Genomic DNA, 11,954 nt, shown 5'->3' on the forward strand with positions numbered 1-11,954 from the left:
GAGCCACGGCAAAAAACCCTTCAGTCAGCACGTGAGCAAACTGTGAACCAGCATTACCCCCGGGACCATTCTGATCATCCTCACTGGGCGCTGCAGGGGCAAGAGGGTGGTTTTCTGAAGCAGCTGGCTGGTGGCTTGTTACTTGTGACTGGACCTCTGGTCCTCAATCAAGTTCCTCTATGAAGAACATACCAGAAATTTGTCATTGCCACCTCAACCAAAATTGATATCAGCAATGTAAAAATCCCGAAACATCTTACTGATACTTACTTCAAGAAGCAGCAGCTGCGGAAGCCCAGACGCCAGAAAGGTGAGCTCTTCAACACAGAAAAAGAGAAATATGAGATTACAGAGCAGCACAAGATTGATCAGAAAGCTGTGGACTCACAAATTTTACCAAAAATCAAAGATTTCCTCAGCTCCAGGGCTACCTGCGATCTGTGTTTGCCCTGACAAATGGAATTTATCCTCACAAATTGGTGTTCTAAATGTCCTAAGAATCTAATTAAATAATTGATTACCTTTTGGGGAAAAAAAAAGAATCAGTCAAAACTGAATGTTTTTCATATGTAGAAATAATCTACTTACATGGAAGAGGCCAGAGGAAAAAAATATATAAAAATACAAGTAAAATTGAGATAATCCAGAGAGATAATTTACCAGTCACTTGTCTATCTCCTAAATCTCATCAAAAGGGCTTCTGTAAACTGGTGAGAGGATGTTGAGGGGGAATTGCCTGGAGGGAGATGACTTAAAAGGAGACTTAAAAGGCTTATGCACTGTCATGGTGGCTCAGGCCTGTAATCCCAGCACTTTGGGAGGCCGAAGTGGGTGGATCATGAGGTCAGGAGTTTGAGATCAGCCTGGCCAATATGATGAAACCCCGTCTCTACTAAAAATACAAAAATTAGCTGGGTGTGGCGGCAGGCGCCTGTAATCCCAGCTACTCAGGAGGCTGAGGCAGGAGAATCGCTTGAAACAGGGTGGGGAGGGGGTGGCAGAGTTTGCAGTGAGCTGAGATCGTGCTGCTGCACTCCAGCCTGGGAAACAGAGCAAGACTCTGTCTCAAAAAAAAACAAAAAACAAAACAGGAATTCAGAGGGACCTGAGGATGAGGAGCTAAGTGTAAGTGTATGTGGGGGTAGGGCAAAGATGGGGATGGTGGGGAGTTAGACCAGGGGAGGAAAAGGAGGAAGGAGAGAGGCTTTCTCTTTTCTGCAGCTCCTTGGCCTGGCTGCTCTGCCCATAGCAGCTCTTGCATGTATCTTAGGGCCTTTTCACATTCCAGGAGCTGGCAGTGCCCTCAGCCAGGTATAGAGCCCTGTTGGGTGGGTTGGTTTGTCTTTTACCCCCTTTTGTTTTGTTTTTTTTACTTTTTAAAAATATATAGAGAGATGGGGTTCTCCATGTTGGTCAGGCTGGTCTCGAACTCCCGACTTCAGGTGATCCTCCCCCTTTTGAATAGCAACTCCCTTTGGCAGGCTGATGCCTTGGAGAACATCATTGTATGTACTTCACGCCAGACACGACAACGTTTTCAAACTGCAGGCTCCTGGACACTGAGCCTCCTGCCTTCTCAGATGAAAACTTCTTTTCATATTTCAGCAGGTCATTCACAGTCCCCACTTCATTCAGCCTCCATGGATGCTGCTGCCCCCAAGTTCTCCTAATGCCACATCCCCAGCACTCTGTCTCTCTGACTCATTTATTCTAGTTTAGTTTTAGTTTTTTTTTTTAAATCAAACATTGTTTATTACATATTTATTACACAATGATGGGCTGTTACTGATACTCGTGATAGTAGGATTCCTGGTAACAAGCATGGGCACCAGGGCTTCCAAACTTTCTGGATTTGCAGCAACAGGGGTCAGCCACTAACAGAGTCCAGTCATACAGGATGAGGACATCTTTGACCTTCTTGGAAGCCACTTCCACATATTTCTGGTAATAGGCCACCAGGGCTTTGGAGATAGACTGACAGATAGCATAAATCTGGGCCACCTGACCATCACCCTTCACTAAGACATGTATGTCCACGACAGCAAATCACTCCTTGCCCAGAAGCAGACTGGTTTCAGCAGCTTGTACTGCAGCGTGCACAGCTCCATCATCTCCAGGGGCCGCCTGTTCACTTTCATGAGGCCACTGCCACGTTTGCAGCCTGCCACCGCTGTGGCCGTCTTCCTCTTCCGTCCAAAGACCTGTATGGACTTCAGCAGGCTCTTGGCCCACATGGCTGTGGGCATAGATGAGAGATCCTCCCCATGCAGCACTGCTACTGGAAAAGCTGGTGTCATATATTTCAATGCAAACATTTTATAGAACATCTAGGGAATACCTTAGAGTTCTTTCTGTTTTCTTTATTGAAATAAAGGCAAAAGTTAGTGGACGCATAACACACAAGGAACCAGCAAGTGATAGATTCCTCTTATTTCCCAATGGCTTGTCTAATGCAATTACTGATTTTGGATAATTCATCTACCATTCATTTATTCATTTCACCCTCAACATAACACACCAAAAAAAAAAAAAAAAAATCCTAGTAAGTTTCTTTGTCAAGAAACAGGCCAAGCATGGTGGCTCATGCCTGTAATCCCAGCACTTCGGGAGGCCAAGGTGGGCGGATCACCTGAGGTCAGGGGTTCGAGACCAACCTGGCCAACATGGTGAAACCCCATCTCTATTAAAAATGCAAAAATTAGCTGGGCATAGTAGTACACCCCTGTAGTCCCAGTTACTCGGGAGCCTGAGGCAGGAAGATGGCTTGAATCCAGGATGTGGAAGTTGCAGTGAGGTGAGATTATACCACTGCACTCCAGCCTAGGTGACAGAGCAAGACTCTAAATCTCTCAGCATGTTACCTGGAAAGAAGAAAAGCAGAAAGGAAGGAGAATGGAAATAAACCTAAAGACTATGGGTAGTAAATAGCATTTAAGCTGGGACTTTCTCTCATATCATGTCATTTTAAAACCAGTAATTATTCTGCCATTGAAGATACTCCAATTTTATTTGATACAGAGTCTCACTCTTTTGCTTTGCCCAGGCTGGGAGTGCAGCGGCACAATCTCAGCTCACAGCAACCACTGCCTCTGGGGTTCAAGCAATTCCCCTGCCTCATCCTCCCCCTGCCTCAGCTCCCAAGTAGCTGGGACTACAGGTATGTGCCACCATACCTGTGAAAATTTTGTATTTTTAGTAGAAATGGGGTTTTACCATAATGGCCAGTCTGGTCTCTAACTCTTAACCTCAAGTGATTCACCTGCCTCAGCCTCCCAAAGTGCTGCGATTATAGGCGTGAGTCATGCCTGGCCTGTTTTTTTGTTTGCTTTTTTGTTTGTTTGGTTTTTTCCAAGACAGGGTCTCACTGTGTCACCCAGACTGGAGTGCAGTGGCTCAATCACAGCACACTGCAGCCTTGACCTCCCAAGCTCAGGTGATGCTCCCACCTCAGCCTCCGAAGTAGCTAGTGCGGTTTTTTTTTTTTTTTAAGTTAAAATAATTTTTTGTGGCCATTACTATACCAGTCCCAGAACTCAAGGCTCCTCAAGTCTATGAAGCACAGCTCTGAAAGGAGCTGCTTCAAAGTATTATCTTGCTTCAATTACTTCTGGGATTTAGATTCATTTAGCACAATAAATACAGTATAGATAAGAGAAGACAGAGAGGTGAGAGGAGGGGGAAGCCTGAGATTATGTTGCCAAGATTTTCTTTCTGTAGAAAATGACTATTAAAGAAAGAAGAGTTCATTCTCTTATCCTTTGAAATCTCACAGCTTCATAATCCTCCCCAAACCTGACTTTCCTTTCAACTTGTATTGGAAACTCTCCAGTACTGAAGTCTCTTGTCCAACTCAAATGATAACCTTTCCTATTTTCTTTCCTCTTGCCCACCCTATTATAAATAGATGGCATGGTTTTTGCCTTCATTAAAACTTTTTTTGTAACTAATGTTTATTTTTATCAAAATATTCCATGCAGCTAATCTAGGGGTCGAACAATGCTAAAAAGGCTTAGACCAAAAGCAACAGTTCCACTCCTGCCCCTTCATCACTTCCTGCCACTCAGAGGCAACTACTCAACTTGTTCAATTTATCACTTTGTGGGTATATAGTAAGAGTAGGAAAACAAAATTTATCGTTTTGGACATTTATCTCTGTATTTCTAAGAAATATGTACATGTTATCTCTATTTTGTCACCCAGGCTGGAGTGCAGTGGTTCACTGCAACCTGTACCTCCTAGGTACCAGGAATTCTCCTGCCTCAGCCTCCCAAGTAGTTGGGATTACAGGTGTGCACCACCACATCAGGTCATTTTTAATAGACCCAGGTTTTTACCACGTTGGCCAGGCTGATCTCGAACTCCTGGCCTCAAGTGATCCACCAGCCTCAGCCTTCCAGAGTGCTAGGATTACAAGGCATGAGCCATAGTATTTGGCTAGCACAGCAATTTTTATGTTAGGCAACTGTGAAAAGCTTACACATGTAAACTGACCATCTGATCAAGTTTATTGTTCTTCAAAATTCACATAGGCCCAGCTACTAGGGAGGCTGAGGCAGGAGGACTGCTTGAGCCCGGGAGGTTAAGGTTGTAGCTCAAAATAATTGTGCTTGTGAATGCCCCCTGCACTCCAGCCTGGGCAACACAGCAACAGTGACTTCAGTTTAGTTCAAGTTTGTCCAAACCATTGCCCACTGGCTGCATGCGGCCTAGGCTTTGAATGTGTCCCAACGTGAATTCGTAAACTTTCTTAAAACATTATCAGATTTTTTTTGAGATTTTTTTTTCCTTTGGCTCATCAGCTATCGTTAATATTAGCCTATTTTATATGTGGCCCAAGACCATTCTTCTTCCAATGTGGCCCAGGGAAGCCAAAAGATTGAACACCCCTGATTTACTTATTTCTCAAAGTATAAAAATCTATATAACCAATCCGCCACATACCATTCTCAACGATAAAGTTTTCGGGAGTGCAAATCCAAAGAAGATAATGCATTTACCCAAAGATGAAATCATTATAATACAATCAGTCAGGATTCTAGCACAGAAGAGGCTGAAGCACAGCAGAACCCACTAGGGTATGTATATTATATATCATACATACCACATATAATCTTACACAATTGTGGGAACTGTTTAAGCAATCCCTGTAAAGCTGTTATCTTCACACCTGATCCTAGAGCATAAAGACCTCAGGGAAAGCAGTCAGGAAGTCATAGAGAAAAGCAAATACCTGCTGGAATCCACAAAGGCAAACTATAATTCTGTCAATTCTCTCTACCTTTGACCTTGATGGTATGGCCATCCTGCAGAAGAAGCTGCCTCCTTCAGCACATACCTAGCCTAGAAATAGGAAATGATGGAGAAGGACTGGGTGGGGGTGGTGGGGTGGGAAGATGGAGCCATTTTAGGTACAGCTGCTGGGCCAAGCCAAGGAAGCAAACCAGCAGATAGCAATAACACTAGCCACAAAATGGCTGCTGCCTCGCTCCTGCCCCCAAATCTGCATAAGAATGTCTCCTGTGGCCCAGCCTAACCAGAAACATACCGAGAGGGGATGCTGGGAAATGTAGTTCTGCCTCACCAAGTGGCCACAGTACGTCCCTAAGCCACCATGGTATAGGCCTTCTCAATTTGGCACCTGAGTTTATTTATTTATCTATTTATTATTTATTTAGCTGGGGAATGTCCGGAACCCACTTTATTTGTAAAATGATGAATTAGACCTGACTATATTCTCTGATAATTAGAAGTTTGCAAAGCTGAATAAAGATTTATAGGCCAGGCATTATGACTCATGCCTACAATACCAACACTTTGTTAAGCTGAGGAGGGACAATCACTTGAGCCCAGGAGGTTGCGATCAGCCTGGGCAACTGAGCAAGACCCCCTTCTCTTAAAAAAAAAAAAAATTAAAATAACATATAAAAAAATAAAGAAAGAATGAATTCGCCAGGCTTGGTGACTCACTGAGGCAGGAGGATCTCTTGATCCCAGGAGTTCAAGGCTGCACGCACAGCACTTCAGCCTGGGTGACAGAGCAAGATCTTGGCTCGAAGAAAAGGAAAATATTTATAATGTCAATTTTATGGAGGAAGGTCTCTCAGTCAGTTCTGAAGTGTTGCGAATCTAAAGGTAGGAAGACAAATTTCCTTTAATTCAGCAAATACCAAGCCCCTACCTTAGGCGTCTTCTGTGAAGGAGACACTCCAAACCTCAGGCAGCTCACTTGCCAGGTGTAAGAGGATGCACAAATAAAAGTCCCAGCCAGGCACGGTGGCTCACACCTGTAATCCAAGCACTTTGGGAGGCCAAGTTGTGGATCACTAGAGGTCTGGAGTTTGAGATCAGCCTGGCCAACGTAGTAAGCCCCCCTCCCCACCAACACACCTCTAAAAAAATAATAATAATAAAAAGAATAAAGCCCTTTCACCCAAGAAGCGTTTCGGCTTCTCTTAGCCGGAGCCATCCTCCAAAGTGCAAAAGCCTAATTACTGTCCACTCTCACCAAACCATTAGCAAAATGATCACCTACCTGCTGTGAACACCATGGTGACACTACTGCAGTTCCCAGCCAGCCTCTCTCCCGCTCCCGCTCCTGGACTCTGCAGGCCGGGATTAAGGCACCCATGTTTTAAACCATACTTAACCTCCAAATAAAGATAGCAACTAAGTCATCTTTCTGTCTAATATGACACAGCTGTACCACGTACAACCCAAAACACGTTAACTCTTTCCCCAGAAAGATGAGGCAAAGTTCCTTTTCAGTTTTTGAGGGGTGTTCATTTTCCTACCTAATTCACACTCTTCCTTTGGTATTCTACAATTTAAAGACTGATATAAACTTAATCTGCTGTTAACACATGTTAGGCAAAGATTGAGAGAGGGAAAGAAAATTAAACTACTTTATTCATATATTCATGTGAAAAAAAGGTAAGAAATATTCATTACATTTCTTATTTCTGTAGCTAGCTACATGGCTGTGAACTGTTTTTTTGTTTTTTGTTTTTTGTTTTTACAGACGGGGTCTTGCTACGTTGCCCAGGCTGCAGTGCAGTGGCTATTCACAGCACAATCCCACTACAGATCAGCACGGGAGTTCTGACTTGCTCCGTTTTCATCCTGGGCTGGTTCACCCCCTCCTTAGGCAACCTGGTGGTCCCCCGCTCCCAGGAGTTCACCATATTGATGCTGAACACCTGATCGGCATAGTGCACTACAGGCCAGAACTCCTGGACTCAAGCCATCCTACAGCCTCAGCCTCCCGAGTAGCTGGAACTACAGGCGCACACCACTGTGCCCAGCTGTAAACTGTTTCATCATGCCAACTGCTTCAGAATGAAGGGAACGCGACAAAATGTGAATTCCAGGCAGACCTAGTGGCTCACATTACTGCCTGTAATTCCAGCATTTTGGGAGGCCGAGGCCGGAGGGATCACTTGAGGTCAGGAGTTCGAGACCAGCCCAGCCAACATGGCAAAACCCCATCTCTACTAAAAATACAAAAGAAAAATTAGCTGGGCATGGTGGTGGCTGCCTGTAATACCAGCTACTTGGGAGGCTGAGGCAAGACAATCGCTTGAAACCAGGAAGTGGAGACTGTGGTGAGCCGAGATGGCACCACTGCACTCCAGCCTGGGTGACAGAACGAGACTCCTCCCAAAAAAAAAAAAAAAAGAATATGAATTCCATGAGCATGAGCCCCTTGCCACACTTTATTTATAACTACTTTCTTCCATTACCCATTCCGATTATTTGTGTCCTCAGCAGGCACCTCAGCTGATTTCAGTTCCCTGCCTGCTAAAATAACCCAGACCTTCCTTCCCAAACCGTCTGGACCATCTGCAGTCCTGCCTTAACTAGGTTGTTATCGTTTTCAATTGACTTTAATCCCTAGGCTTGGGAGGACAAAGGGGAACCCTGGAGAATCTCCTGCCTTCCAGGCATATGCCCCCTTACCCTCACTGTATAACAGCATCCTGTTTTCTTTTTTAAGCATTTCATTTTTATTACTCAAAAAGTTTCCTTTTTTAGTTTAGTTTTCTGATTCTGTGCTTGTGCCTCCCTTCAACACTTTCACAAAGATTTTCTGCTCCGCGATAAGGAAAGAACACTTGATCCTGTCACGAACACATCTGGCACACATGGAACCACCATAGGCCCTGCTGACACGTTTCTCTGTTTTGAACAACCTCATAAGAACTTTAGGTCTTACAGCGGGAACCCCTCGAAGTCTGGTGCTTTCCCAAACTTCTTGGTATAAAGAGAAATAATTCTATTACCAGGGGTTCAGGACAGCCTAGTTTTGTTAGAGGCCGTACAGTAGGAAAGCCTATGATGGTATGTCAAACGCTGGACCATTCTGAGTGCCTGTAGACAACGTCCCCGGAAGAGCCCCATTTTCTCTCGATGGCCAGGATCAGTTACCACAGACAGTACTCCTTCTTTGCCTGTTGATTCAGAGCCATGAGCCCAAAGTGGCTGGGTGGCAGTCTTGACTTCCAGTTCATTGGAATCATCGTTGTGCCCCTGTTGGAAGCATTTATCTCTTTGGAGCCAAAATCTCTAGACCATTCATGGGGCTGGAAAGCAAAAGTGTTGCTAATGGGTCACTAGGAGTAATAGTGAGAAGAAACTATTCTCATTCCCATCCCTTGACTTCCAGACCTGGGAATCCTGGCTATGAGAGAAACAATACCATATGTTGGTATTGAGAGGACACACTGCCTTCTGAAGAACACTGCCCCAGCCCCACAGGGGTGGCCATCTAACTGGAACTATAATTGAATCTTCCAAAGACCATTCTACTGTTCCATCAAGCCAGCTGCTTCAGGACAGTGAGGAACATGGTAAGAACAGTGAATTCCATGAGCATGGGCCTTTGGTCACACTTTGCTGTGAAATGAGCTCTTTGGTCAGAAATAATGCATATGGAATACCATGATGATGGATGAAGCATTCTTTCCTTCTCCTTCTCCTTTCTTCATCTTCTCTTCTGTAATTCTAGAATGGATGAAGCATTCTATAAGCCCAGAGACTTTTTTTTGAGACAGTGTTTCTCCCTGTCACCCATGCTGGAGTGCAATGGTGCCATCACGGCTCACAGCAGCCTCAAACTCCCGGGCTCAAGCAATCCTCCTACTTCAGCCTCCTGAGTAGCTGGGACTGCAAGCACATGCAACCATGCCTAGACAGCCATTTAAAAAAATCCATTTAGTGAGTCAGGTTTCCCAACTCTACCTCTTTCCCTCACATATAACTGTGTCTCTTTCTGTACGCTACTTTATTCTGTCTCTCTATTTTGCCTGTTTCTATGACATGTCACACTTTTTCTTGCTGTAGCATTGTAATGTCTGGTAGGGACAGTCTATCCCTTTGCTCTTCTTTCTCAAAATCGTATTAATTATTTATGAATCTTTAAATATTAAAGAGTATTTTTAGGCCAGGCACAGTGGCTCATGCCTATAATCCCACCACTTTGGAAGGCCAAGGTGGGGGGAATCACTTGAGCCCAGGACTTCAAGAACAGCCTGAGCAACATGATAAGACCCTGCCTCTACCAAAAATACAAAAAATTTAGCCAGGCATGGTGGCACGCGCCTGTAATCCCAGCTACTCGGGAGGCTAAGGCAGGAGAATCGCTTGAACCTGGGAGGTGGAGGTTGCAGTGAGCCAAGATTGCACTCTAGCCTGGGTGACAGAGTGAGACCCTGTCTCAAAAAAAAAAGTATTTTTATTGTTTTAAGGATTTAAGTCTCCATCCTCCCCATCTTAGCAAGAGAGCAATGGAAGAGTCATCTAACATTCCTGGGACCATGTACACCTCTTTGGGAAAAAATTATTTGTATGAGAAAATTAAATAGTGTTATTTAATCTCAAGAAACTACCTAAGTCCATCATCAGGGACATTTGCCCAAATTAAGAAAACTGCTGAATAAACCAAGGTTTCTGCAATTGTATTCCCTGTACCATAAAGTAATAAAATAGGCCAAGCACAGTGGCTCACACCTATAATCCAGCACTTTGGGAGGCCGAGGCCGGTGGATCACCTGAGATCAGGAGTTCGAGACCAGCCTTGCCAACATATCGAAAACCCATCTTTACTAAAAATACAAAAATCAGCCAGGAATGGTGGCATGTGCCTGTAATCCCAGCTACTTGGGAGGCTGAGGTACAAGAATCGCTTGTACCTGGGAGGTGGCAACTGCAATGAACCAAGATTGTGCCACTGCACTCCAGTCTGGGTGACAAAGCAACACTCTTGTCTCAAAATAAAATATAGCAGAGCAAGGCTTTTAATGTGCAGACCTTTCATTTTAAATAAGCATCTCATTTGAAACAAAACAAACACACCAACAAAAGACTTTCAAATGAATACTCTCCCTAGTAGTCTGCATGTATTTTCTTACTTCTTGGCATTTAAATAAATTCTGTTTTTCTTTTGCTTTATTTTTACGTAGGTAGGCTTAGGTTTGTCTCTGATCACCACAGTGGGATCTGAGAATTGCTATTTGTAATGTTTAACAAGTAAGAACAATGCATGCTGCTCTGTAGAGGGTAGGTGAAGCTGGATACCTATAAAATTATGAGTATTAGGAAAACTGCTCTGGGCCAGATGCAGTGGCTCACACCTGTAATCCCAGCACTTTGGGAGGCCGAGGCAGGTGGATCACTTGAGGTCAGGAGTTAAGAGACCAGCCTGGCCAACATGGCAAAACCCAGTCTCTACTAAAAATCCAAAAATTAGCTAGGCATGGTGGCACGTGCCTGTAATCCCAGCTACTCGGGAGGCTGAGGTAGAATTACTTGAACCTGGGAGGAGGAGGTTGCAGTGAGCTAAGATCTTGCCACCACACTCCAGCCTGAGTGACAGAGTGAGACTCCATCTCAAAAAAAAGCAAATTGATGTTCTGGACCCATCCCCAGAGACCCCCTAGTTACTACATCTAGGGTGCAGCTCAGCTGTCTGTGTTTTTACAACCACCACAAGTGATTCTGCTCTCCCACATTTTGAGAACTACAGTAAACACAATCCTTTCTACTTGGTTGCCGGCTTGAAGATGATGTGGACAACTGGGATAAGGTTTCAGCCCCAAATAGAATGGTTAGAATTTGAGAGAACTCAAGAGGGCCTGAATCATAACTGAGGAAAGTGAAGAATTTGTCAGAAGTGCTACTGTTTCACAAGCTTTGCTCTTAAAATAACTGCATTGGAACTGTAACTGCCACATCATAGCTTTGATATGTAATTAGGAACATTTCTCATCATTAAAAAAAATGATAAAAAATTCGAGAAGCTTTCCCAATCTGGCTTTAAAAGCTGTATATTTGAAATTTAAAATATTTATTTATTTATTGCATTAGTCCATTTTCACACTGCTGATAAAGACATACTCAAGACCCGGAAGAAAAAGAGGTTTAATCGGACTTACAGTTCCACATGGCTGGGGAGGCCGCGGAATCATGGCAGAGGTGAAAAGGTGCTTCCAACAGGGTGGTGGCAAGAGAAAATCAGAAAGAAGCAAAAGCGGAAGGCCCCGATAAACCCATCAGATCTCGTGAGATTTATTCACTATTGCAAGAATAGCTTGAAATAGACCGGCCCCCCCATGATTCAATTTCCTCCCCCTGGATCCCTCCCACAACATGTGGGAATTCTGGGAGATAAATTCAAGTTGAGATTTAGGGACATAGCTAAACCATATCATTGATTAATTGATTGATTGACTGGAGACAGAGTCTCACTCTGTTGCCCAGGCTGGAGTGCAGTGGTGCTATCTCAGCTCACTGCAACCTCTGCCTCCCAAGTTCAAGTGATTCTCCTACCTCGGCTTCCTGAGTAGCTGGGACTACAGGTGCATGCCACCACAACTGGCTAATTTTTGTATTTTTAGTGGAGACAGAGTTTCACCATGTTGGCCAGGCTGGTTTTGAACTCCTCTGCCCACCTCGGCCTC

At 44.3% G+C, this 11,954-nt stretch overlaps 1 long non-coding RNA gene and 2 pseudogenes across 2 annotated transcripts; all 3 read right to left on the reverse strand.

Moving 5' to 3' along the window:
* Positions 1 to 218: 218 nt before the first annotated feature.
* LOC144582657 (uncharacterized) lies at positions 219 to 11,510 on the reverse strand. 2 transcript variants are annotated; one of them, XR_013535831.1, is made up of 4 exons: positions 11,430 to 11,510; positions 8,937 to 9,000; positions 6,533 to 6,602; positions 6,179 to 6,284 (listed from the first exon to the last, which is right to left on the reverse strand). It is a non-coding gene; the product is annotated as an uncharacterized LOC144582657 (long non-coding RNA). The 2 variants fall into 2 exon arrangements; XR_013535830.1 differs by lacking the exons at positions 6,179 to 6,284; positions 6,533 to 6,602 and adding an exon at positions 219 to 317.
* On the reverse strand, positions 1,726 to 2,431 carry LOC144582656 (small ribosomal subunit protein uS9 pseudogene; annotated as a pseudogene).
* On the reverse strand, positions 7,887 to 8,392 carry LOC128932142 (large ribosomal subunit protein eL34 pseudogene; annotated as a pseudogene).
* Positions 11,511 to 11,954: the final 444 nt, after the last annotated feature.

Source organism: Callithrix jacchus, chromosome 5 (assembly GCF_049354715.1).
Source record: "Callithrix jacchus isolate 240 chromosome 5, calJac240_pri, whole genome shotgun sequence".
NCBI lineage: Eukaryota > Metazoa > Chordata > Mammalia > Primates > Cebidae > Callithrix > Callithrix jacchus.